Genomic DNA, 22833 nt, shown 5'->3' on the forward strand with positions numbered 1-22833 from the left:
CAGCGCGACTCATCCCAATGCAGGGTGTCAGAGCGCTTTGCATCACACATTAAACATTGACAATAACTCATCTAAATGAGTAAATCAATGTACAAAATTTGTTACAAAGGACAGTGAGGGTTACAAGGTGAAGGAGTCACATGTCCTTCCTAGCTTACTGTGCTATATTAGAAGGTTTACAATTAATTAAGTGCAACTAACTAAAGGATCTCTGTGTTAAAAGCACTACCTCACCTAGCTACATAAAAATAACTGTATGTTTCCTTGTTATTTCCTCTTTCTATGTGCGCTGCATTTTGCAGCACATATAGAAAGAGGAAACCACCTTCATTGATTGTTTTTGTGCCGGAGGGTGCCCCTTCCTGCACAAAACCAATCCTGCCAACAACACAGACACCCTGCACCATGGTACAAGAGTACCTGCAGTGGTGGTAGGCACCAATTTGTGTGCCTGCACATGCTGTAAGGACAGGAATGTGCTGTATTTCATTAATAATGCTCATCCCAGCCCTTTCCTTTTTAAGCAGGGCAGCGCTGCAAGATGCCTTGTGACGTTCCCCTGCGCCAAAAATTTGCATATGAGGTCCTCAATCTATAAATTGAGGCTCTCATTTTACGTCGGGTTGTGTCACTTTTTTTGGCACAACCCAGATGCATAATTTCATTTGTTAAATTACATAATGTGCTTGTTATAGACATACGAAACATGTGTGAAGTGTTAAGACCTGATGACACTTCCTGTGAGGTCATGGTTGAGATGTCACTTCCTGTGATGCCGTGATGTCATGCCGTGATGTCACGCACTATGATGTTATTTGCATTCTGTATAACTTGGTTAGTCCCCCAACTTTTTTTTTATTTTAGGACTTGTGCCCTGCCTAGCAAGGAAACAGAGTAAGACCAGCTGAGAGCACAAGGGCAAACCTGGAGACCAGTGAATGTCTCGCAGGAAATGGGAAGGGTGGATAGCTCTGGGGGACATCCTCTGACATCTAATTTTATGTTTCTGTGGTCCTATGTGTTTTTCTAGTCTCTGTTCTGGGCAAGGCTTATGGCGGTCGCACCAGTCCCCGGGGCTCAGAGGAGGTGGGGGGGTCACCACGCGCTTTGATGATGCGGCACTCCACCTCCCCTGAGCGATCAATGGCTGTGCCCAGTCGGGACGCGAACCGGAATCACTTTAGTGCTTCCGGTGCAACACAATCCCGATACGTGGGGGCAGGCTGGTTTTGACCGAGCGCAAGGGGAGCGGGAACAGTCTCTTGTTCTCTCGCTCCCCAGCAGCATCTGGGTCCGGGCCATCAGAGGCCCATAACTTGCTTTTCCCCACCCACCATCCCCTAAGGCAGACACTTCTTATGAGCGTTGGAGTCGTATGTGTCTTGCTGTGTTTTCTTACATTTCATTGCAGGTATCTCAGGAGGCATGGTTAATGTAAAGTGATTATTGATGATTTTGATACTTTGTAATAAAAATGTCAGAATATGTTGTTTTCCGTTACAGGTAATGTTTAATGTAAAATTGTGTGTTGATGCTATGATAATGTGTAATAAAAGTGTCAGTATATGGAATTTTTGTTGCAGGTGATATTGTCGTATTTTAATTTGTGTCCCTGGTCAGGCGGTAAGGTCATGATTGGTGAGCATAGTTTCGGGTCGTAGCTGGCATCACCATTTATCAAATGGGGAGGCCCGAGGGGGAGACAGAGGGTGTCACATGGAACGCCAGGGGTATTTACAGCCGGTCGGTAGGCTGAAAAGGTGCGAGGGCCAGGGAGTCACTTTTCCAGTAGGCTGCCGCACGCGCATGTGCACAAGGGCGCAAGGATGCAGAATTGCAGTGCCCCTTGGTGGCGTTAAGGCTCAGGGCTTGGGGGGGGGGGGGCGGTGGAGACATCCGTCCGGTAAGTTGGACCCCCTAGGCAATGTTTACAACTCCAGGGGCAGTGGCAGCCGGTTGTTAGGCTGAAGGGGTGGAGGGCCGGTAGAGTCATTCTTTCCAGTGGGCTGGTTTGCCACCCTCACACGTGCAAGTATGCAGAATTGCAGCCCCCGTTATGGAGCAAGGCTCAGGGCGTAGGGGCGGCCCGGGCGAAAATATCCGTCCGATAAGCTGTACTCCCTACGCAAGCCTCCTCCGGTGGAGTCTTTGTAGTTTACCGGGATCTGGGGCTGCCAGTCATTGACCTTGCCGTAGGCTCTAGCGGGGAGAGGCAGAAAGTAAAAGTATATATATCTTTAGATTACATTAGGAATGCCAATGCACTAAAGACCGGTTAAGGTTAGCCAAGTGACATCATGTATCTATCAATGTATCTGGACTTTCTGCGTAATTGTACATGATGTAAATATTAAGTAATGTTTTTTAATTATGTAATAAATATGGCCGGGTAGTCACTCACCCTAATCCAAAAAGTGTGTGTTGTGAAATGTTTGCCTTGGATGAGGGAGTACACATCCAAGGGCGGTAATGGGTCTTCAATCAATCAATCAATCAAGAATTTGTAGAGCACACTACTTACCCGTGAGGGTCTCCAGGCGCTGGGGGGAAAAAGGGGGGGCGCTACTGGTCGATCAGCCAGGTCTTGAGTAGCCTCCTGAAGGTCAGCAGGTTTTGGGTCTGTCGTAGGCTCAGTGGGAGGGTGTTCAACGTCTTGGCGGCGAGGTGGGAGAAGGATCTGCCGCTGGTGGTTGTTCTTCGGATGCGAGGGACGGTGGCAAGGGCGAGGTCGGCGGAACGGAGCTGGTGGTTGGGGATGTGGAAGAAGAGTCTTCTGTTGAGGTAGGCTGGGCCGGTCTTGTGGAGTGCCTTGTGTGCGTGGATGAGGAGCTTGAAGGAAATCCTCTTGTTGATGGGGATCCTGTGCAGGTTTCTCAGATGGGGGTGATGTGGCTGTGGCATGGTACATCGAGTATCAGGCGTGGAGAGGCATTTTGAATGCATTGCAGTCGTTTGATGAGCTTGGCTGGGGCTCCCGCATAGAGGGCGTTTCCATAGTCGAGTCTGCTACTGACGAGGGCCTGGATGACTGTTCTTCTTGTATCTGTCGGGATCCTGCGGAGCATGCGGAGGGTGTTGAAGCAGGAGGAGGAGACTGCGTTGACTTGCTTGGTCATGGAGAGTGTTGAGTCGAGGATGACTCCCAGGTTGCGTGCGTGGTCGGTGGGTGTCGGGGCTGCTCCCAGTGCCGTAGGCCAACAGGAATCATCCCAGTCTGAAGGGTTGGAGTCGAGGACGAGGACCTCCGTCTTGTCCGTGTTCAGCTTCAGTCGGCTGTTCTTCATCAAGTTGGTGACGGCCTTCATTCCTTCGTGGAGGTTGGATTTGGCGGTGAGAGGCTCCTTAGTGAGGGAGAGGATCAGTTGAGTGCCGTCGGCATAGGAGATTATGTTGAGGTTGTTCTGTCGGACGACATTTGCGAGCGGGCCATGTAGATGTTGAACAGTGTCGGGCTGAGGGATGATCCCTGGGGTACGCCGCAGATAATCTTGGAGGCTTCGGATCGGAATGGGGGGAGGCGGAGAGGAAGGAGGTGGTCCATCCCAGGGCCTTGTCTCGGATCCCTGCGTCGTGGAGGCGTGTGCGTAGTGTGCGGTGGCAGACAGTGTCGAAGGCGGCGGAGAGGTCCAGGAGGATGAGGGCTGCCGTCTCACAGTTGTCCAGCAGGGTCCTGATATCGTCAGTGGCGGCAATGAAGGCAGTCTCGGTGCTGTGGTTGCTTCGGAACCCTGACTGGGATGGGTCCAGGATGCTGTTTTCTTCAAGGTATTGGGTTAGCTGTCTGTTGACGATCTTCTCGATGACCTTGGCTGGGAACGGAAGCAGGGCGATGCGTTGGAAGTTCTTGAGGTCCCTCGGGTCCGCCTTGGGTTTTTTGAGTAGGGTGTTGATCTCGGCGCGTTTCCAATTCTCTGGGAAGGTCGCGGTCTTGAAGGAGAGATTGATGACGTTGCGCAGGTGGGGTGCAATGGAGCTGCTGGCTTTGTTAAAGATGTGGTGTGGGAGTGGGTCTGACGGGGAGCCGGAGTGGATTGTGCTCATGGTCTTGATGGTGTCATCTATGTTCACGTTGGCCCAGGCTGGCAGAGGGTCGTGGTCGATGGTGTGCGGGGTGTCTTGAGTGTCCATGTCTGTTTGGGCTGTCTGGGTGTTGAAGCTGTCGTGGATGTCTTGTGGTGGAGGATGGTGGCGAGGGAGTCGCACAGGGCTTGCGACGGCGAGATGTTGTTGGTGTTGGAGCTGGGGTTGGAGAGTTCCTTTACGATGTTGAAGAGCTCCTTGCTGTTGTGTGCGTTGTTGTCGAGGCGGTCTTTGAAGGAGGTCCTCTTGGCAGACCTGATAAGGTGATGGTGTTTGCGGATGGCGTCTTTGTGGGCTGCGAGGCTGGCTGGTGTCTTTTCATTGTGCCGTTTCTTCTCTAGTTTCCGGCAGGTTCTTTTGGAGGCTAGGAGTTCTGGGGTGAACCCTCTAGCTCTCTTGCTGGTGTCTCTGTGGGTGGGTTTCTTCAGCAGGGCGATGGTGTTGGCGCAGTCGTTAATCCAGCGTCTGAGGTTGCAGGCGTCGTCGTTGATGTTGGAGGTGTCGGTGGGTGGGCTGAGAGCGAGGCTTGCGTGTAGTTGGTCTTCTGTGATTTTGGTCTTAAGGTAAGGGGACCTAGGCAGTACCAGGCCATATTGTGTGCTGCCATTTCAAAGCATTCTGGGAGTGCAGTTCCAGCCCCCCTGCCTGACGAGAATTCCCTCTGTAGACGTCTCTGACGTATGCTGGGAGAAACCGACGAAAGTGGATTAAACACCACATTTTCTCATTTTCTTCCTTTCTGTTTTTATTACGAATTATCATGAAACTAAGGGTCCTCGTTCCTGCCAAAAAGGAAGACGTTTATAAGATCAAGCGAGTATCGTGGTTGGTTGGAGGGGGGTGGTGTCTCCTTAAAGGAAAGCGGTCTTCTTTCCATTTGTATGTTTAGCTTGTTTGTTCTGTTCAGCTTTATATCCCTCATGCTAACGTGACATCACATTTTTTTCGTGTACTTTTCACCCCCATTGCTAATCCGGAATCCCCAAGGACGGGCTCTGATGACTCATTGCGTTTGGAAGAGTTTAACTAGCCGGTTTGTGTGAAGATCTTATCCGGCCGTTAATGACTCTTAAAGGCCTAGAACAGAGACATCTGCATGTCTCCCGGAAGCGACATTAGTTATCATTGGTGCAGCAGGTACAGTGGCACCGGGCCCAGAGGTCTTAAGGCTCACTAAACTCTGCTTATTGTAGTATTTTACTAGCCGACCAGCAGTCGTTTGCTTTGCTTACACCCAGGCACTTGACACCATTGCGACGTCATTACCTCCAGGCTCCAACACTACACCTAAATGAGCTGTGTTGACACTTTACCGTTATCTCTCTCGAATTCACAATTATGTTTGCATTTAACTAGGCCAACTAAGCATTTTACTTCCTTGTGACGCGCTGTCCTTCTACAATTTCTAATTGCGGAAAGCAGTGTCATCCCAAGGTCAGAGGTGACATCTCTCAAGTTTCAACTTTCTTGTATAGTTTAGCTTTTGTTCCAATTTTGATGCGAGCATTTCTTGCAGTCACATGATTTTGAACAGTTCCTGAAATTGAAATCTAAAAGTGCAGATGCTCACTCTCACAAAGTTCAGGCGGGTTGCATAGAAGTGCAAGTACTCAAGTGCTTAATTTATAAAAGAATGAGTGTCCAAAAGCTCTGCTCTGGCGGTGCTATTAAAAGAAAATCGTGCACCAAATGCCACAGTTGCAGTGTTGATTTTACCAAAGACCTATTTCATCTGCTACCAGACGCTTCTGCCCATTTATGTCACACTTACCGCCCCCTGCTTTCTCCCTTTGTGCTTGTTTCCCTACCTTCCTAGTTCCTCATTTTTCGAGTTTGTGTGTTTTTCTCACTCTTGTTCACAATCAATATCTGACGAGGAAAAATAAGTTCCCAAAAATGAGTGCCGGTGGGCCCCACAGGCAACCAACGACTCAAATTGAGCACTGTTAATACTTTTAATACTGTTAATACTTTCCCACTAAAGTGTTTCACACCCTTAAGTAGTAGTGCTGAGCCCTTATTTCAGAAGTGCACCAGGAGTGCAACGGGCGTTTGCGCCCCCTTTGTGCACCCCAGGGGCACTTTGGTATTACAGAAGGGGCAACAGAAGGCCGCAGATGCTTGTGCAGCCCCTTCTGTAATAGTGCACCAGTGCTATCTCATAGTGCACTCACAATGTGCAAGTCGCCACAGAACCAACTTGGAAATAGTAGCATTACAGTCCCGTAGAGAGGCTTACACCGTTGGGTGGTTTATCAAGACATCGCTCTTTTAATTCACAGACTCTCAAGAGGAGAGAATAAAAACCGCAGTAATATACAGCTTAGATATGAGGATCCAGTAAGAAGATAAGGCAGTTTGTTTCTAAAAAATTATATACCTCCCGCAGGGGCAAGCATGTGATGCCAACAACACAAACCCCCCCCAAAAGGGTACCAGTGAACGCAGATCAGAAACAGATCATAATATCCACAGAATGCAAGCTTCCCCTCTGCCCCACAGTATCATGACAGAGGGATATGGAAATACGCGCAATGAAAATGCACAGTACCAGGGAACCGCATAACACACTGTCGCTGGTGGGGCAACAAACATCAGATGCAGGACTCAGGGTTGGGCCGAAAGGTCCAAGACCACCAGCAGGTCCGTCCACCTCCCTGCCAGCCCTGTGTCGCTAAAGCTTCATCCCCCTCCCCCCACCAAGGGGATAGAAGATTCAGTAAAGCAGTCCAATTTGTTTGTGTTCCCGTTCTCTTCTGCTTATCAATTCCACCACAGGGCGATGAGGTCTCTGGCGAACCCATTTTCTCGCTGGACTGCTTCGGTTATTGCCCCCACAGGTGTCTGGATGAAGACCTGGTCGCCCCTGCGGGAGAGGTGCACTCCCTCCCTGTGGAACAATTCTGCCTTAGCGGGCTGCAATAACCCATGGTGAACTGTGATCATGGATGAGCCAGCAACAACTTTTGTACTGAATGGTTAAGCTTCATTATGACTTGTTCAGTGTACTGACTGGAGCACCTTGGACAAACTTCTCAAGACCTCAGATCATAAAAAGGTCTTCTCAGGGAGCCCTTCCTCACCTTGGACAGTGCAGAGAACATCACTCCCCACACTGTCCGACGCTCCAGAGGAACTATATTGCTACCCCCGCATGGAAGACCAGGCTTTCCAGTGCCCCCCAGCTATTGCCCCTGGTGTCAAGCACCGCGGTTAGGTGGTCGGAAAGGGAATTCAGCCGCAGCCATCCCAGCATTAGGCAACCATAGCTTATTTTATCACATCAGCCTTACACCTCTGACGTAACAGGTGATACAATTAACAATGTTAACTTTCTCCCAATACCTAAACCACATACAGTGCCATGTGATGAATAAGAGATGGTGGACATTAGGACCATATGCATTATGACATTATGACAGCATTGCAAGTCTGATCATCTTGAACGGCTTGGGGTAACCTCCCTATTCAACATTGTTTTCACAATATGTAATTATCATGCACATGATCTTTTTTCTTTAGAATGCAGCGTATCAGGAATTGACCAGTCTGATGCCCAATAACCAGGGGGAGCCACCCATGATAACAATATATACCAGATCTCCCAGCAAATGAAGACACCATGATGTGAGCAACACCAGGGTAGAGCTGGAAGGCAAAGGCTACCAGCTCCCCTTCCCCTTAAGCAGGCCAGTAACCCACATCAGAGTCCGTTTAGACCAATTTTTATTCAGCAGCAACCCCGAAAGAGCTCTCCTGCTCTCAGAAGATGAGGGACCGCTTTTAAATCTCTGGCCCCTACAGATAAAGTACATCTCCAAGTTATGATGTACTCTGTAATTCCTACCATGGTCTTCGACTTCATTGGTCACTTGTGAGAAAATGGTGAGACAATTTATGGTCCAACCTAAAACGCTATTCCTTCCTATAATTCCCAAGACATTTGATTTTTAGTGTGTCCTCTAGATTATTCTTCGTGCGCGGTGGGCGACCCTTCACATGGGTACACCTTTATGCTATTGCAACACACATACTCAAAAAGACACATCAACCTCTTGTTCCTATTATAAGAAAAGATGCACTGACCCTTTGGGGACCATGCCTATGGCGTCCTTCCATACGCATCGCTCTTAAGTGCCATCCGTTGGTGAGCACTTGTATAATGTCAGCACAATATGTGTGATTTCTGTGTAATTTACACTGAGTCAATGAGACTTTCCCAGCCCAGAATAAATTCCGGGACCTTTTACAATGAATATTTTGCAGTTTGCCAGCAACATACCACCTTTATACATACCCTTTAGTACACTAATTGAGTGAACCTTTCCATAAAGATTAGCAGGTGCCAGGATCACAGGTTACTAAGCCCAAAGCCAGGACTTGATCATGGCCACCCCACAGCAGTACCGCTAACTAGATTTGCAGATTAGCCACCCTTCACATCGGAAAAACTCGGGAGGTAAGAAATGATGTGCGCAGGATCACAGGATGCTAAGCCCGCAACGCGGGACTCAAACACTGTCACTCCTGGCAGTAACGCTATTACCCTTGTGAGGTTCCGTGATTTTCGGGACCGGACTCCATTTTGTTTGCGTTGTTCATAACGCCATTTTGTGTTGCCCTCACGTAGGCCGTGGAGGTAACCGAACGAACAAAGTTGCATGGGCCTCATTGTTCATGTATGCATTAAACAGGCCCTTTTCTGACTTGTGAGTGAACTGCAGGACGCTGACCTCTTCACCTGAAACTGATCCTTCACGAAGCCAATTTCTCTGGCTGATCGTTGTCTGAGATTGTCAATCAATGTTCAGGACCACGTTAACCTTTAGTTTCCTTGCACATATCTTATCCTAATCAACATCTGAATTGTTTCTTTCCTTACGACTTTTCATTACATGGGTTGTGCTTTTCAATTATAAATTTGTCCTGCTTGCAAAGATTGAATTTGGGACATTCCTAATAATTAACTTTTGGGTTGGGTTAATGTAAATTGGTTTTTTGTTAATGTGATACTCAGTTAGAAAATGTGTCCTATTGGTCTGAATTTTGCGCAGTGGGTGTACATTTATAATGAGAATATTGTGTATAAAAGGTGATGTCTTGCTCTATGAAAATTGAACAGTTTCTTGAGTTGTACACCGTGTTGTATTGCTGAGATTACTGTTACTAGCTGCAGCTAATAAATTTGATCTCTGACGCCACCTAGAAGTATTCCGTGTCTCTGTTTGCCAAGACAGGAGAACCCAAAGACTTTGGGCGTGTCCCTGGCGCCGCTGGGTTCTAAAACCCGGTTCTTCACTTGAAGCACACAATCGTGTTGTGGACAAAGGCATCAGCTACCGTGTAATACTACCTAGAAATATGCTAGCCCAGAAAACAATCAACACAGAACAGATAATACCTCAACACAGAACAATCCATAGAGAATAATCAATGCTGCAATATAAAATATATCAAAGTAACGTCAGAACCTCAGAAAATGCTGAAACAACCAACAGCAGCGAGTGAAAACACGCTACATTGAGAAGTCCCTCAACCACACGCCTTCCTTCCTTTGGACTCACCCCTGTGTTTTGCTCCTAGTTTTGGGCCAAGAATGCGTCCCCTGCTGCCGGCCCAGCAGTTCGTGAGGAGGAGTGGAGTAGACTCCCCGTGCATTATCACGGAAAGATGAGGGCGAACCCATGCCTGCCTTATTTTAATGCTTCGTGGGTGGTCGCATTCGGATTATATCAATGCCATGATGGAACTGCCATTGACCGTCTCCTGCCCATGATGCAACTAAGGGCACACCTCTGCTACATACAGGGTGCGCCTGCTCAAAATGATGTTGCCTCACTTGCATGGGTGCGTGGCAGATTACCTGAGACCGCGTCATATTATGGATATGGGCACAGAGGTAAAGAAGCTGTCAAGAGGCGCACTAACAGTGTGAATATGGTACGCAACTTGGGGGTCAGTTTCAATGCAAATCTTAATTTGGAGATCCATGTTAATAAACTGGTGGGAACTTGTTTCTCCATAATTTGTGGTCTTCGTAAGGTGCTGCTGCTGCTTCCTGTTCAGGTTAGAGCAACGGTGATCAGGAGTACCATCCTTAGTCGCCTGGACTATTGCAATGCCTTGCTTTTGGAATCCCCGGGCTATCTGATTGCCAGATTGCAAAGTATCCAGGCGGCAGCAGCAAAGCTAGCACTCTCCCAACCCCGTGGCTCGTCAACAACACAAGCACTGGCGGATCTACACTGGCTACCAGTAGCTCAAAGGATCCGCTTTAAATCCTTGTGTATCGTGCATAAATCTCTCTATGAGCAAGGCCCTAAGCCACTTCAGGCTAGATTTCAGTGGTATAAACCTACCCAGAATCTTCGCTCCGCAACTACAAACTGCGTGAGAGTACCCAAAGTAAGGAGGGTGACCATGGGAGGAAGAGCCTTTAGCGTGGCAGCAGCACGCCTTTGGAACAGCCTCCCCTTAGAAATAAGGAGAACGCAAGGCCTGATGATGTTCCGTAAGAAAATTACGACCTGGTTGTTCCCCAGGTTGTAATAGGACTCCCCGTGAGGGGTGGAAGTAGATTCGCTGGACAGCATATCGACCCTCCATTATGTAGCTAACTAGCGCCAGGATGCCCGTAGGGTTGCAGTGCGCTCTATAAGTGTTTATAATAATAATAATAAGATCGCCCACTGTCACTGCAACCCCTGATGGCAGCTCTCTGGAAGGGACCAAGGGGGTTCTAGTGACCCCCCAGTCATCCTCTTGCAGGCAGGCACAGTCACTCACTGCATCCGCCTGCAAGGGGATCTCTCTCCCCTCTTTAAAGTGCTGGTGAGTTGCTGCCTGCACAGTGAAACACGGAGCGGCTGATTCAAAGCAGCTCTGTATTTCACTTGAATGTGCTGCTCCCAGGGCAGCAAGAGTTTGAGGCTGCCCTGAGGGTAGCGCATTCAACCTAATAGGGCACTCTTACCCTGTCTGAAGATGCGCATACAGGGAAAGTGTGCCCTATACATAATAGGGTTCCTAGTAGTTTCCTTTTTAAATTAAAGTAATGTTGATACTTAGTACATGCCCATTTAAAACACTGCTTTTGGAAATCGGCAATGGGGTGGGCAAATTTAATTTCCATCAAAGAGCTCTGCGGTGTTCACACATTCTGCAAATGTGAGTGAAAATATATGCAAGGCAAAAGTACAGAAGATTTTTCTTCAAGGACTTCAGCGACAGAGTATTCTCCCTTTGAAGGTACGTTTCTTTTAGGTTATTTTTTTATTTTATTTATTAAATCCTATACCATGATTTTTTATTTTTGCAGAGAACTTTGCAGTTTTGGAATCTACTTCAAAATAAAGTATGAAGAGGAAAATCATTCCATCATTGCGCGCCCAATCCATGAGATAAGATGCTGTCTGGTGTGAGCCATAGGGAGCCCCGTGGAGCTAAAAAACCAACCTTGGCTGCAGCGGGCTAACAAAACATTTCGGCAGGTCCCCCTGCTGGGAATAGTTAGGGAGCCTCCATCATAAGCCCATCCTATCCTTGTCTGCTACCTCCCATACGTGGGTGGTCTCACAGACACAGACCCACAGGCACATTTGTGTCTTGTTGTGCTTTCTTTCCCTCTGTTCTCGTGTTCTCTTTCCCTCACTCTCTTCTCCCTCCTTTACACCTTTCTCTGTTGTGTCCTCTTCCTCTCACATTTCTGCTTCCCTGGCCCCAGCTACCCTTCCTCCCTCTCTTTCTTTTGCCACAGAGGCTTGCAGCAATGTTGCAAGTATATTACTTTTCACTTTTAGTCTGGGATACAAACAGAGGCTTCCTCGTGTTCTCACATTGTACAAACGAATAAAATAGAGCGGGCTGGGGTGCCCCATACGTGTCACGTGATATGGAAGCCTGGAGTGGGGTGGGGTCCCCCATCACCACCCCCTATCTCCCCCTCTCTAATTACGCCGCTGGTGGTGGAAGGTTCACAAAACCTGCAAAAATACATTTCCCTTAGTTTCTGAAAACCCTTACATCATGCCTGCACCTTGTGCAGCCTCCTCTGGGGGAAAGATGTAAACGTGGTTCTATTCTAGATCAACAGATGTTGTCCCCTCCTCAAATATTGTGAGAGGGTCAGAGCAGAGGAAATGACATCAGCTATACCCTCATAAGGGAAATAATATTGCAGAAAACCATGGGTTCAAAGGGGTATTGTCCAAGTTAAATGCATGATTTATTTAATGTAAAATGGATTTCTCAGCAGTAAATATGGATATGAATTATTTTCTCTTAGATCAGTTAATGAGATTTAGGATCAAAATTAGCATCAGCGTTGTTGTTAACCAATCAGGTAGACGCCCCCTGACCACTGCTACACAATCTACTCACTGTATTTCACTGGATTACAGAAGGTTACCTGTATTGCTTTTGACGGCTGAATTCTGCATTATCTCTTATAAGGTGGTTACTCTTATTACCGTATGCACATTCAATTATGGAAGATGATCAAATTACACCCATTACTGTAACTTTTCTGCATTACCTTCTTTGCTTTACTCTGAATCTGAATCTGATTATTGTGCGCTACATCTGATTACTGAAGATTACTCCAGTTAGTTTACTCCTTACTCCATTAGCTGTCACTATGACTCCTTTACCATACACTTCATTACAGAATGACATTACACAAGTTACTATATCCTACCCTAGATTACAGAAGATTAAACTAATTACTTTATCATGCATTAAATTAGTGGGTACTCAGAGACATACACCATAAGTACATCACTTGTGTTATCAGTGCCAGCTTGCCTTGCGTGCCTACACAAGTAATTCAGCATGGATAGGTGCAGTTCAAACCCTTACAATCGCAGATAAACTAAGACATAGGTAGCAGAAGTGGAACCTTCCCTCCCACACAACACATATGTTCAAAACAACTAGAAGCAATGCCAGCCTCCCCCGCCAACAAATCCCAAGCTGTAGTAGTGCAAGATTCGAGCACACAGCATGCACAGACAGGTGAAGTTCATTTATCCCTCACACAGAACGCAACTTCAGCATAAGCAACAACTTTTCTCATGCACATTTAGCACAAGTACACCACTGAGCATCTCCAGTCCAGATAACACAGTAGTCTGTACGCATTGTGGGTTTTGAAGCACAAAAGGAGAAATAATTCCACACAGGTTAAAGCTCCAAAGACACAACTGAGCCAGGCAGTCAGACTCAATGAGACAGGGCAGTTATCAGGAGTATGGAACTCAAGGGAAACCCAGCAATTCCTGTAACAAGTATTGCCTGGTGTCCCTAGACCCACAGGAACCAGATACAACAATGAGCTCACTGAATTGCAAAGTAACTTCTTTTAGGCATTGACTTTAGGAGAGGAGGGAGGCTGAGCAGTAAATCAAACCAAATCAAATAATCTTTATTCGGATAAGAATATCCATAAAAGCACAGTTCATCACCACCAATAGAAACTACAATGCAGATTTTTTTAAAAATAAAGAAATACACGGTGTCATCCAATACATACACAAAGTTACACTGTATAAAATCAAGAAGAAGGGTTGGATGGGCCTGCCAGAACTAGCAGCATAATAACAAAGTACAAATTATGAGGTTTGGACCAATGTGCAAAATCAGCAATATAGTGCAAATAATGTGTGGTAACAGGCAATGCCTAGTCTAGCAGCGTTAATAACATAGTGCAGATTATAAAGTTTAGACCAATGTGCAAAGTCAGCAATAAATAAAGTGCGATAATGTGCAATAGGTCAAGCAGTAATGGGCAGCAAGATATAGGTGTGATCCAGCTTAGCACCATTTGCAATTTTGCAAGTGATGCCAACTTCCGGCAAGGCAGTTTTAGTTTCAAACAATACAAAACCATCATGAAAACAAATTAAAAATACGTTGTACTAGAAAGTATCACAGAGTTTTTCGACGCGTTAGAATTCATTCATGGAAGCACGTGAGCATACCGCAGCCTGTAAAAACGTGCTTACCCGGAGAATCATGTCATCGCTTCCTAGCTGTAGGATTTCATGATATGCTAGTTTAAAATCAGAAATATCCCGTTCCTTAAAATGGGAAATTAGATACTGTTTAGTATATCTAGTATAAAATTTACAAAAGAATAAAAAATGTAGCATTGTTTGTTTACTGCCGGTGCCGCATGGGCAGTGCAACTTCTCAAGATTGTTATTGAATCCTATCGGGAAGCAAAGTGAATATTTTATGCTACCGTCCCTAAAACGGAAAACTAGGCTCCTATTCCATCTCCCTATATTTATCATGAGGTATTTCTGTGGCATATGATGTTGATTGCTCGGTACCTCCAGGAGGGGCATATATCTTATAATCGATGGTTTATGATGTTCTATATTTTCTCTTTCTTTATGATACAAATCATACAGTGCCCCCCTTAGTGATTTTATGCTTGTGCCACCTGTTGATAATGGGCGAAAGAAAATGTGCTCCAGCTTCACACTGGCTAGGCTGTTTTTAACTGCGCCAAGCCAGGGTATACTGCCACCCCTATCACACTTGAGACAATCTGTGATTATCTCTCGAGTTAAAGACGCAGCGGGGTTCTGCCATATTTTTTGCCAAAATGTGGCTGGACGGGACCTAATAAAGTCCTCCACATAGTGTAGGTTCAATTCTTTATGGCATATATAGTTTGGGGATGAGATTTGAGCCCCAAGGATTTTTCTACAAAATCTGTTCTCTTCAAGTTGAATCCCGCTACAATTCACATGCCCTCAGACTTCGGCACCATAGGTGGCCGTTGGTACACACTGTGATTTATATATCTGGAGCAAGGGTAAGACCACCTCTGCTCGTTTTGGCTGCCGAAGGCTGATGATTGAATTAACAGCTCTGTTAAATTTACTTCTACCATGGGCTACATGGGCTTGCCCATATAGGGGAAAGTGCTTGTGTATGTTAGGGATTCGCTGCCCGATGTTATAAAATTAATGTGGTGTTTTTTTGGCCCACACGACATTATGTAAGATTTTTTAAAGTTAGTGCAAAGGTCCAGATCAGCCATAAAAGACACAAACTCCCTAATTAAAGTGCGAAGTGCGTTCGGGGTGCGGCCCATAAGGACCGCATCATCTGCGTATAAAAGTGCAGGGAATAGTTTACCATTAATTTTGGGTACATCTCTAGTCAATTTGGACAGGGAATTATGTAGTTCATTTATGTGAAGGATAAAAAGTAGAGGGGCTAAGACGCAACCTTGTCTAACCCCTCTACCAATGACGATGTCCCCAGAGACCTCCCCTTCATTACTTATCCTCACCCGTGCCTTCAGATCCCTGTGCAAATACGCCGAAAAATAAAGCAAGGCCTCATCCAACTTATAACTTAAAAGAATCTAACATAAACGTGATCTATTAACAAAATCAAAGGCTGAGGTTAAATCCATAAAACCCTGATAAAGTGGAGCCTTTTGTGCAATAGTATATTTATCCAAAATAAGCTTTAAGTTCAAGCACCAAACCCAAGTTGAGAGCAATTTAAAATTTGGTTGTCTTCAGCCCAATTGCTGATCTTATTGAAAACAACCCTGCCCAAAATCTTCAAAGTGTTGTCTATCAGAGAAATTGGGCGGTAACAGCTGGGGTTGGATCTGTCGCCCTTTTTAAAAATGGGCACGATAATGCTGATCGACCAAGTGCTTGGAATGACTGTATCAGTTAAATTATTAAAAACATTGCATACAAGAGGGGCCCAAAAATCTGGTTCGAGTTTTATAAGATCGATTGGGAGTCCGTCCGAACCTGGGGCTTTATTCCCTATGCTTTGATGTATTGCATCCTCAACTTCGGTTATAGATATTGCAACCTTTGAAACTGGGAGGCAGGTTTGATTGTTAGGCGTCATTGTAGGGGCTGTATAGAGTCTGGCAAAATGCTCCTCCTATGACTCACTTGACATATTACAACTTATGGGAGTGATGTTCGATCCCATCGACCTCTTAGCTTTTACTTCCTTCCAGAATCCGGTTACATCTTTAAGTGAAGCAGCACTAGCAAGGTTCACCCATCGTTCCTTCAATAACTCATCAGAGCGGAGTTTGGTTGCTTTCTTATAGCATGCTCTTAATGCCCTCACTAAGGTTATATCCCTGGGTTTGGCCGCTAGTGCTTCACGCAGTTATCTATTAGCCCGGGAACATGTACCATCAAACCATATGGGATTCTTGTTTGAATTTGTGACCGGTCTTGAGATTGTATGGTTAATACCGGCACATAACCCAGTAAAGGCCTCAACAATCTCTGCACCCATAGAACTACTTGATAAACACGTCTCCACCAATAAGGGGTGTGATTTTATTATGCATGCAAATAGGGCTTTATTGTCTATGCCCTTCCAAATCATTCTGAGCCGATCGGTGGATGCCACCAGATGTTTAGCCCCTATTTCCTTTTGGGTTATGAATTTAGTGGAGAGTCTAATAGTTGTTAAAATCGGGTTATGGTCACCCTGACTGGTACATAAAACCTCAGCCTTGGCTAAATATTTTACCAGTGAAGATGATATAAAAACATAATCAATGGTGGATAAGCAACCACGTCTTCTGTAGGTAGGCAATGGACCCTTATCTGAATCAACGCCAGCCTTTTCCATTACATTGATCAGATTGCGAGGGATAAGTAATTAAGAAGCTCTTTCCCTCTTTTACATAGGTTGGCCCTGGCCGGTACATTGGAAGTGTTATCGATGCCACTATGCAAACGTGTGTTAAAATCCCCACCTAGGCAGATTCCATCCAATTTGCCATACCTCTGTCCATCCTCTAATTTATCAATAAATTCAAACAAGTTACTAAAATTCCTATTTGGTAGTGATGTAAAACCATTATTATAAAAATGTATTAAACATATCATGGCTCCCTGTGAATAGATCGTGGCTTGAAAATTCTCATTATTTGTCACCAGGGGTTTTATACTACTCCCTGCTGTGATCTTTATCCATGTTGATAACCCCCCACATGGTCGACCTGTTTTGGGGCTGGGAACAATATTATTATAACATACGAATCCCTCAAAAAACAGCTCATTTGTACACCATGTCTCCTGGAACATCAAGATGTCATAATTACTAACCAGATTGACCCATTCCACAGAGTTCAGTTTAGATCTTAGTCCTGCGATATTCTAACTAAGTATATTTAGGATAGGGACTAGAGGTCTGGATTCGGTAACGTCCGGTAACGTCCGGACAGATTGTTAGGAGTTCCACCGACCCCGATACAGCATTCGACGGTTGATTCACTAGTCAGTCTTGGCTCTCCAGGCTAGACAGAATAGTGAACCGATTTTGTGTGGTGTGTGTGGGGAGGGTAAAATTACGGGCTCCCCGGACAGGTTTATAGAAGAAACCCAGGGGTAATGAATGTATAAGGGTTGAGGCAATGTTGTGATTCATTTGTGCTTGCAATAGCCATTTCACCATGGAGGGGCATCTAAAGTTCACAACTATGCAGTCACCTGTAATATTCTTATCTGAGGATCCCACCCATCCTACATGTCTTACCATTAAAATTTCATTGGCGTTCACCATCCCTAGTCCCTTATACTTCGAAAGCCAGGACTCAGTTTGATCTTTCTTCAGAGGACGTACGCCAGCTAAGATTACGACATAGGGACAAGCCTCAGGTGGTAAATGAAGGACTTCTTCAGATGGGCTCCTAACCTGTTATTCAAAGGTAGGAGTGTTGTTCGAGACAGTAGGTATATTCTTGGGAACAAGGGGCTAACGTCACAGGAGTAGCTAATGCAGAAGTACGGAACAAACTATTGCTAGTGGTCCTATTATCAAAAGCTGCATTTGATAAGGGCAATGAACTAGAAGTAGGTTTAGGAAATAAACTGATCTTAGAATTACCACACTTATCACATGCATTATTAATACTAGGTGACGTACAGTCACCGCTCTCTTTTGACAAGCCCTGGGCAATTGTCTCCATTGATTTTAAGTTCTGTTCCCCCCTAGTTTTATCAATAATGGTAGCCCCCTTTTTTTTCATCCTGTTTCTTAACCAGGTTTTCTAGTCTATCCAGACGTTTAAAAACAGCATTAAATTGTTTATCTACTAAATCTTTTAAACAATCATAAACACAATAGTGTCAATTAGGGTGTCGCTCAACCTTCCATTTGGGCCATTTGCTGCTGTATGTTCAGTTTGAGTATGGATGGAATTCGGTGCAGCTTCTGATATGGTTAGGTCTACGGTGCTATCATTTGTTTGGAGAGTAGGGCTAGCAGACGCACCAGTGGGACCTTTTCTCCACATGCTCAAAGGTGTAGGTTGAGTTTTTAGGCGGGGTGGCTGTTTCCTCTTACTACTGGTCATTTTTGACGTTCCTCTCTTCCTTTTCTCCCCCACCGCTTTAGTGACCGAGGCCGAATTACCAATACTAGCTGTGGCTTGAGGCCCTGGTTGGCAAACAGAAATTACCACATCGTTCTTATCAGTCTCAAAGCCCGCAGGTAACATTTGTTGGTGTGTGGGATTATTAATTATTACATTGGGTGATAGCGGGAGAGGTGCCGTTGGATTATCCCGCTCTTCCCCTCCAGACATGTGCAAATGAGATGTCGGTAGGCCCATAGACAGTCTCCTCTCGGTCAGTTCAATTTCCGAGGAAACCAAGCCGGAGCTTCTTCAAGCATACTTTCAATGGTGGAAGTAGTGGAGCTTTTTGGGCCCAATTTAGCTGTGCGTTTCCCCATAGTACTTGTTGTCACTCACCTTAATGAGGTGCTTAGGGGGGTAGCCCGGCACGGTCTCCTTCGGCCTCCGACGGCCACAGATGGGCCGCCCTTTGCCCGGGCTTAGCCTGGCGGCCGCGCGCGCACGTCCCGCGTGGCGGAAAGGTCCGCTGGTTAAATCCAGCCCCAGTGTCAAGGGGGCGGGGCTCTCACTTCGCCGGTCGCCCCACAGGGTTCTGGGGCGTGCAGTCCCCTGCACTTCTTCCCCCGCTGGTTGCCGCACAAAGATTTCCTGTAGGAACACGTCTCCCGTGAAGCGGGAGGCGTGAGCAGCTGATAAGGCTCCCGGTGTCAAGGGGGCGGGGCTCTCACTTCGCCGGTCGCCCCACAGGGTTCTGGGGCGTGCAGTCCTCTGCACTTCTTCCCCCGCTGGTTGCCGCACAAAGGTTTCCTGTAGCGACGTGTCTCCTGTGAAGTGGGAGGCGCGAGCAGCTGATAAGGCCCCCGGTGTCAAGGGGGCGGGGCTCTCACTTCGCCGGTCGCCCCACAGGGTTCTGGGGCATGCAGTCCTCTGCACTTCTTCCCCCGCTGGTTGCCGCACAAAGGTTTCCTGTAGCGACGCGTCTCCCCAGTAAAGCCATAGTCTAGAAAATTGGTAGAGAAAACTCAAAAAAGCAAGCACTTAAAATGTAGATAATCAATTAGGTGATGTGTATTCGGTTTGCGGGCGTGGCACTGCAGCTCTGATGAGGATAGCATGTTCAGCAGCAATTGCTTATGTGTCCATTGGATGCAGCATACAATGTGGAGGTTGGTTGAAATTGGATCTTAAGTCACAAAAAGTTACTTTGATGTTTATCTTTATGCACTTTCGGAAGCAGCATGTTGGGGCCCTGGGTCTGCATGAGGGGAGAAGTGGTTCCCACAGTTTCAGGTGATTTTCTTCATTTGAAAAGGGATGGGACTGAGCACAGCCATGAGAGGAAAGCAGCTGTTCTTGATGCAGTTGCCACTGTGGATATGATGCTTGGTGAATGGGTGCATTGTGGGGGGGCCGCTGCAGGTGTTACATACTAGGAAGTAGTGTAACCAGGGAGGAAAGTGTACCTCAGGTAGACCTGGGATTAAGAGATGTTGGTACTACAATGTAGGTTGAGCTCTCTCCGGCTCACCTTCACTGTCACATGCAGCGGTGGCCTTCTGGACACAAGATATTTTGCAGAAAGACTGGTGGCTTGTTCATTGGACTGCAAAGTGATGCTTGGGTTTGTGAAGCTCCTTTTCAACTTAGGCAGTGATCTTACCATAGGTCCCAGCAGTTGAATCAGGCCGTTTTTTAGTGAGTGGTTCTCAGTTCCCGTTTTCTTCAGGTGTCAACACCACACTTTTCTTCCTCAATCCTTGAAAACGATCCCTATTCATTTGGGCACAGCCGCAAACCTTCCTGTCCTTGGTCCATTAATGTCCTATCAATTAGGGTACAGATCTCCTTGGATTGGAAAGGTGAGCTTAAAAACCTGGCTTTAGGAGCCAAGATACTTTGGAAGCGTTGTCCAAACCAAAACAACACTCACGTTCACATTTCAACCACAGTTTTTGTGAGGATCCAATCGATATCAAGTGCATCTTGTTGTTGGCATTATATTCCATGGAAACCAAAAAAGATGCAGAGTCACACTGGTTTCCATGCAGGAGGCATCTGTATGGTCAGTGTCGGACTGGTGTGTAGGACAATCTGGCAGTGCCCGAAGGAATGTTCTGACAGATCAGTTGTGGGCCCGTTTTATAGTTTGGTGGGCCAGTTTCTTCTGTTGATTTCCCCAATATTTGAAAGAACATTTCTGCAGCAGCCACTAAACAATGCAACCATGCAGTCTTCCATACCTTACAAAACACGTATACAGTGTGTCTTTCCAAGTTGAAAACGTCCCCATTTGGCTTTAGCTTTTCAGCAAATTACACTAAATTGAAAATGTTCAATAATCTCTCAGTTAAGTCTTGGTGGAGTAATGTTTGTCATTATAAGAGATTGGATATTGCTTTTGCCTCCTCCTACACTCCTCTTCTTAACAGAGATTTATATAAAGCTGCAAGAATGCATATAGCTTGTAAACGTTCTGAAACTTTTTAACCTCCGTAAATGGTTATTTTCTCAGCTTTTTCCTCTTCACTATTTCTCATTATTGCATTGTTTTTAGGTATTTTGATTATCTCTTTATTCACTACTAGTATGTAATGATACTCTATCTTCAGTTGTAGAATTATATTCTGTTCCTTTCCCCCCACCCCTATGATAATGTCAAAATGTAATTAGCTTTTTACTTTACTAGCTGCCCGTCTCAACGTTGTCCGGGTGTAAAAAAGCTTTACCCGAAGGACGGCGAACGCTACCCCCCGCTTTACAATGCAGCAGGTGTCTTAGAATGCACACGCCCACACACAACAACGCTGAAGGGCACGCACACATCAGGACGTGCACGAACGCTAATCTCATCACAGTGAGATTAGCGTTTGTGCACGTCGTGAGGTGTTCGTGCCCTTCAGCGTTGTTGTGTGTGGGCGTGTGCATTGTAAGACGCCTGCTGCATTGTAAAGCGGGGGGTGACAGCGCGCCGGAGCAGACACGCCGCCCCCAGCATTTGTCACGCCCCGAGCACACGCCCACAGCACACGACGACCCACATGGCATGAAGGGTGGAACATAGCACACGCCCCCAGTGTTTGTCACGCCCCCCAGCGTTTGTCACGCCCCAGCACACGCCCACAGCACACAATATGATTATTATGTATGTACAACCCACGTAGCACACGCCCCCAGCGTTTGTCACGCCCCCAGCACACGCCCACAGCACAACACAGACACGCCCACAAGGGACTACTTTGCTGGCAAGGTTCTTTTACCTTTTAAATGTATATGGTGGGCGTCTGCATAGCCTATGTCCTTCTGCTGCAACTGCCCTTTCCAACGCTGTATTGGGTGTTGTGATTGGTGCTGTGGTTACTGAGATTACCCGCCTCAAAGGTTTGGGCTCTCTCTTTATAATAGTAGTATAGATATAGATTACTCGCCTTCTTCCCTTTTGCTATTTTATATTTAAGATGCTACGTTTATGGCTTATTATTTGTACTTGTTTTTCTTTCAATGAGAGCTTCGTAAACTTTGCAAAGATGGGCCACTTTTTTTTCTATCTAACTCAGTAATAGGGGCCATTTTTATTTTGGTGCCCCGGCCTATTTTCAGGTCTCTTCCTCAGTCCTTGAAACTGAATGCAGGACCCGGACAGTATCAGGAAATAATTGCCATGCTGTCTGGATCCAACAGGCACAAATGTTTCCACACCCCTCTGAACCCACAGCTTACCACACACAATGTAATATGCTGGTTAGTAGTAGACCTGGGAAAATAGGAAAGGAGAAAGAGACAGACATAGGATATCTCCACTCTGATGCTTCATTCAGCTGAGCACTGCAGTCAACTGATTAACTGCATATATCTAAAGACATGAAAATAACTTTTATATCTTATTAATCCTGCTCCTTTGTTTAATACTTTTTGCTACACATAATATACTTTGAGTATCTCTTTGATTCTGATTATCTAAGTTCTGATGAAACCCTGACTTTCCTGAGAACTCAGATATAAATGTTATATATGAAAGAGATGTCAAAAGTATTCAGAACTGTTGTATTTCCTTCAGTATTGATGATAACATTCTGATTGAACACTTACCAATTCAAAAAAATATTCAGCGTGGTCTTTTCTGTAAAGTAACTAACATTCATTTGAATAATACACCACAACTTTCCTTACCTACATCACCAACTTTATAAAATATGTACACCAACAGATAAATATATTAAAGTCTTTAGTGATGAGGATCCTTCCCATTCCTCATGTAGATAAAAAGATGTGCAAAAAATGACCCTTAAAGGAAAGTTGTCCAACAGTACTTTAGCAAACAAAGTTAGTTTCTACAAGCATAAATGGATTCCTAAGAATACTTTGCTGTATTCATTTCAGATTTCTGT

Source organism: Lissotriton helveticus, chromosome 12, assembly GCF_964261635.1.
Source record: "Lissotriton helveticus chromosome 12, aLisHel1.1, whole genome shotgun sequence".
Taxonomy (NCBI): Eukaryota; Metazoa; Chordata; class Amphibia; order Caudata; family Salamandridae; genus Lissotriton; species Lissotriton helveticus.